Here is a 6,306-nt window from a genome sequence, read left to right on the forward strand (position 1 = left end):
CTTATGCTCAAATGCTTCCTCAGTTGCATCCTCCCATGGTACCATCAGCTCAATGACATACGTAGACTTTTGGGAGTTAGACCAAAGGACGAGGTCTGGTCGCAAAGTAGCTATTTCTTTGGGAAAAATTTGCCTCTGACCCAAGTCCACTTGTATCTGCCAATCCCTGGCGACCTCCAGCGGGCCCAGGTCTGGGGTTGAAGGGCTAGTCTTTGGCTTGTCCCTCTCCTGGACAAATGCTGATGGATACATGGATGCTCCTCTTGGTTCGTGAAAGGTTGAGCGTTGATGTATTTCCTCTTGCACTCAACTTTCCCAGCTAGACACCTAAGGACCTGGTTGTGTCTCCATGTGTATCTGCCTTGAGTAAAGCTAGTCCTACAACCAACCAGATTTCACTCCTTTCCCATTCTCCCAATTCATCCAGTGACCCTGCTTAGCCAGCGCTACCGCTCTGGCATGTATGGCTGTTTCCTCCTGTCAAAGTACCTCCTCAACGTACCTCCTCCACCACCATTTTTTGACATTCGGTTACAGATGCCTGTTGCCAGAGAGGGAGAGAGAGAGAGTAAAGATAATATGACAAAACTATTTGTATGTTGCTTTAGTTTTCTAGCCGAGTCTAGTGTTAACCTACTAATTTGGTTTTGAATGGCAGTAGCCTTTAGGCTAACATGGTTTACTAATCAGTAAATAGCTAGTTTTAACATCAGTTACACTATTGTAAAATTAAAGGTCAGGGAAGGAGTAGGCTGTTATGGAAAATAGTAATGTAGCTGAATTCTCCCACCCTAAATTCCTTAGGAAGTTTGTGAAGATTAGATCTATTCAGCACGTGTTACATTTGTTAGATTTGTCTACATTTTTATTGACTTCTGGTTAGCTAATATTTACCTTCCTTCCACTCCTTTGTGTATCATATTTGTTAAACTATGTGTTTATAGGGTTAAACTTCAAATCAGTGTTAAAGTGCACATCATGAAAGTTAATACTATATGCTCTTCTATTACGTAGCTCCACCTAATATGCTATATTATACTGCAGTTTACCTTCTTTGTATTCTATTAAGTGTCATTTCAATGTAAAGACCATACATCTGAATCTAATATGATTTTCATATTTTTAAAAAACGACTGTATATTATACACAAACAGTATAGAAAGAAACAAAGCTGTTGAGTTTCTGTTGAGTTTGACTTCAGAAAGTTACAGACATCTTTGTGCAAATCTAATAGTAATATTACATTATTCACAATGTCACTTTGATAACATTTTAAGCTAATGCAGGTGTTCAGTGGTTTGTTCCATCTGTAGTGTTTTATAGTAATATTAGGTTATAATTTTTCTCATTTTAAACAGACCTGAATAGGCTGCGAAGGCCGGGTCCTCCGAAGGATCCGGCTTATGAAGTGGGACATAGTTGGTGTTAGAGATGGACCGATCTGATATTACGTATCGGTATCGGTCTGATACTGACGTAAATTACTGGATCGGATATAAATAAAATAAATGTAATAAATAAAAAATGTAATCCAATCCATTAAATATCAAAAAAGCACCTCACAAAACTTGCAACACGGCGTAACTCGGCTTATAACCGTAGCACGTCGGAGCAGTGTGCGTCACGCGATAGAGCGGCTGTGTGTATTTGTAGCCTCGCTACCAAACCGGCATTTCATCTCTGAGAAAGTGAGGAGGAGTGGACTGAAGTAAAGCAAGTGTGTAAGTTCATCTCTGAATGTTTGTAAAGCATTCCCATGTTAAACTTAACAACCGATACATGGAGCGACTGCCTCTCTCTCTCTCTCTCCTGCTGCTACTTCAATCATGAAACTGCTTAATGATCAGCTGATTGGCTTTTCTGTCAGGAGTCCGTCTCTCTTGTTTGTTTTTGGCCCACTTTGCACCAGAAAGAGGAAACCAGTGGCTGAACAACAGCAGCACGTTTAAGCTTGATAAGCTGTTGTTAGAATTTATTTAATATTACTTTCTACACCAGGATCCTTTTCTATGTAGTTGACGGCTGGTAACTGTGCAGGGGCGGATCTAGCAAAGTTTAGCCAGGGGGGCCGATAGGGCATTAACAGGGAAAAGGGGGCACAAAGACATACTTTTCTTTCATATTCTCATTTAAAATGTCTAGCTTTTAATAAATAATTATCTGAATCTTACACCCAAAGTTTTATTCTGATGTAAAATGTATAGAAGTCCATTACTATATATAGTAACTGTTAAGTCTAATATACTATAGCTATACTACTTTTTCCTTTGGGAAGGTACCATCTGTGCAGTCTGCAATTCTATTGAAGAAAGATGTTGAATCTATTTTATTATTCTTGAAAAATAATTTAATTCTGTGCATTTTTTTTTCACACTGCATCAAATTAAAGTTGATTATGGCGATTAAGCATCATGAGGTGGAGGGTGGGGGGTTCCCTATTTTTTTTTGCTGGGAGTTTGCAACCCTATTAGTTAGGTTGCTTAATATATCTGCTAAGTACTCTTTAAAATACCAGAATAGGAAGGATTGAGTAGGTTAAAGTTTATTAGATTGATCAGTATTGCTGAACTATGAAACATTTTGGGTGCAGTGTATTTTTTACATACAGGTATAACAGCTTTAGTGTTGTTGTTTATTTAAACTTGAATATGAAATTTTAAAAAAGCAGTTTTATTAATTAAAAAACACACTATATCGGATTCATATTGGTATTGGCAGATATCCAAATTTATGATATCGGTATCGGACATAAAAAAGTGGTATTGTGCCATCTCTAGTTGGTGTTTGTGTTTTTGGTGCAAAACCAGGCCTGGAGAGTTTTCCTGCTTTGGAGCTGGCCACACCTTTTGAGTAATCACACTCATCTGATGCTGATCAGCCTCGTTAAGGGCTCACTACTTAACAGGAACACAGTCAGCATTCCAGCTCACCAGGTGAAAGTGTCTCAGTCGAATGTACTGAAAAGTGAATCTACTGTAGCATCTTGTTTTCCAAGGAGATTTATGGGAATGTGTGGAGGGAGCTGAGCACCATTGTACCTAGACATACCTGAGAGTAGTATTCTCACCACGGACCACGGGGAGAAGTCACTGCACGGGACCTGGGAATCATCACAAGAAGCAATCGCTCACTGTGGATGTGGATTATTTACACTGTTTGTCTTGATTCATGGTAGATAAAAACACTGTCAGCTCAGGAAGTCCTGCGTTTGGGTCCTGATTTTAGAAACCTGACAGTTGCACTGCATGTTTATGCCACAACTAACATTTGGTTTATTTTGTGATTTATTCGTCTTTACAGAACTGCACCACTCTATCTAGAAACAAGAGCAGAAGTATTATTTGCACTTGATTTCAATAAAAGAGCTGCATTCTAACCAATGCCTCCTGGTGGCCACATCTTTTTATGAACCAGCAAATCTACTCCTTAAATCCACTGCAACAGTGCGAGTCCATCAAACCACCTGATCAGCAAAGTCCAATGTCAATAAAAGTGTCTACAGTAAAGATACAGAAGTTGCATTAAAATATGCAAACGAACTGTTAACTTACTCTGATACCATGTCTGATGGCAGCCATCCCACTTTCTATTGAAGTGGGGAGTGAGACTGAACATGGGGTTGTGACATGTACTAGACCATATTCCATATGTGCGGGGTATGACTCCAACCCCCTTGGTGTGTGGATACTTCTTTAAGTTTTTCTGACACTGTTATCTATTCAATCTTCAATGATGGGTCAAGATGTCTCATTGTCCTGTGTCGGAATGTTCAATCCTCTGCGGGTGGCTTGATCCTTGTCTGGTGACCTCAGCGATGCCCTCGGACCTTGGAGCACGGAGAAGAGTGAGAAGAGCAGGTGTCTAGGTGAAGCTCAGGCTGTTCTGGCATCGGGGTCTGGCTGGTAAGCGATGTTGCACGTCTTTTTTACCTGTGCTCATCTTATCTCTAAGGGAGAGGCCAGCCACCCTTCGAAGGAAGCCTATTTCCACGTTTGCATCCACGATCTCATTCTTTTGGTCACTACCCACAGCCCGTGACCATAGGTGAGGGTAGGGACATAGATCGACTGGTAAATTGAGAGCTTCGCTTTTACGCTTGGCTATCTCTTCACCACAACAGACCGGTACAGCGTCCGCATCACTGCAGCCACTGCACCAATCTGTCTGTTGATCTCCCGCTCCCTTCTTCCGCTCACTCGTGAACAAGACCCCAATATACTTAAACTCCTCCACTTGGGGCAAGAACTCGTCCCTGACCCAGAGTGGGCACTCCACCCACCATGGCTTCAGATTTGGAGGTGCTGATTCTCGTTCCCACCGCTTCACACTTGGCTGCGAACCGTTCCAAGGCGAGCTGGAGGCCATCCCCTGATGAAGCCAACAGAACCACATCATCTGCAAATGGCAGAGATGAGATCCTGAGACCACCCAAGTGAAAGCCTTCCGCCACTTGGCTATGCCTAGAAATTCTGTCCATAAAAATTATGAACAGAATCGGTGACAAAAGGCAGCCGTGGTGGAACCCGTCACCCATTAGGAATGAGTCCGACTTATTGCCGGCTATGCGGAGCAAGCTCTTCCAACGGTTGTATAAGGACTGAATGACCCGTAGCAATGGGCCAGACACCCCATACTCCTGGAGCACCCCCCACATGACCCCCCCGAGGGACAGGGTCTCCAAACCCACAAAACACATGTAGACTGGTTGGGCAAACTCCCATGCACCTTCAAGTATCCTTGAGAGGATAAAGAGCTGATCCAGTGTTCCACGACCAGGACAAAAACCGCATTGTTCTTCCTGTATCCGAGGTTCGACTCACGGACGGACTCTCCTCTCCACCACCCTGGCATAGACTTTCCCAGGGAGGCTGAGGAGTGTGAATCCCCTGTAGTTGAAACACACCCTCTGGTCCCCTTTTTTAAAGATGGGGACTACCACCCCGGTCTGCCAGTCCAGGGGTACTGCCCCTGAACTCCACACAACATTGTAGAGGCGTGTAAACCAAGACAGCCCTACAACATCCAGAGCCTTCAGGAACTCAGGGGGAACCTCATCCACCCCAGGGGCTCTGCCACCAAGGAGTTGTTCAACTGCCTCAGTGACCTCCCCCCCAGAGATTGGTGGGCCATCCCCTTCGTCCCCAACTCTGCTTCTGCCACGGAAGACGTGCCAGTGGGATTAAGGAGGTCCTCGAAGTATTCCTTTTTTTCAGTCGAAGTCAGCAGCACTCCACCCGCACTATACACGAAGCATGGCTCTCCAAAATCTTCCGACACCCGAGTTATTGCTTCAGCCACCGCCTGCGCCACATTCTGCTTGGCCTCCATGCTGGTGCGCATGCACCAACCAGCCTGTTACAGTTGCTCCTGCTTTTTCTCGTTAGTTTAGCTTTTCATCTGTTTATTATCTTTCCCTCAATCATGTGGATTGAGAGAGTTTTTGTTCTGCTGGTGGCCGCGAAACTGTTACTTTTATCGAGGAATGGGACCGCGGCACAACATACTGCACGGACTGTTTACTCCAGAGATCAGCTGATTGCCCCGATGCTGGCTGGCTCGCCAGCCAGACCCCCAGACATACCAGCTGAAATTTGGAGAAAAACACATTGGGGATGCAGAGGTCGAGGACAGAAAAGAACAAGAAAGGAGACGTAAAGACAGTGGTTGCTCAAAGCGAAGAGAAGGTACAAACCGTGTCTGCTGTCTATCATAATGGGAAATCTGCGATCATTAACAAATAAAATTGATGAGCTCTCAGCGCTGGTACGGAGTCAGAGGGAACACCAAGAGTGTAGCTTGATGTGTTTCACCAAATCATGGATGCGCCTGGATATTCCAGATGACAACGCATCCATGGAAGGCTTCTACAGTGTTCGGGCGGACAGGGACAGCATCGCTAGCGGTAAGCGGAAAGGAGGTGGGCTTGCTGTTTTTATTAACAACCGGCGGTGTAACCCTACCCGCATAACAATTAAAGAAAGGATTTGTTGCCTGGACATTGAACTGTGTGCTGTTGGACTCAGGCCGTATTATTTGCCCAGGGAATTTACTCATGCCATCTTGGTGGCTGTTTGCGTCCCTTCCTCTGCTAACCCCACAGCTGCATGTGACACTATCCACTCTGCCATAACCCAGTTACAGACTCAGCACCCGAGTGCCTTCATTGTGATCTCGGGTGACTTCAACCATGTCACCTTGGACAATACACTACCAACATACAAACAATATGTGGACTGTCCCACCAGGGGGGAGAGAATCTTAGACCTACTCTAGGCTAACATTAAGGATGCAATACAGCTCCTCCTC

Source organism: Pundamilia nyererei, unplaced genomic scaffold (genome assembly GCF_000239375.1).
Source record: "Pundamilia nyererei isolate P.nyererei 1_Seehausen unplaced genomic scaffold, PunNye1.0 scaffold00885, whole genome shotgun sequence".
Taxonomy (NCBI): domain Eukaryota; kingdom Metazoa; phylum Chordata; class Actinopteri; order Cichliformes; family Cichlidae; genus Pundamilia; species Pundamilia nyererei.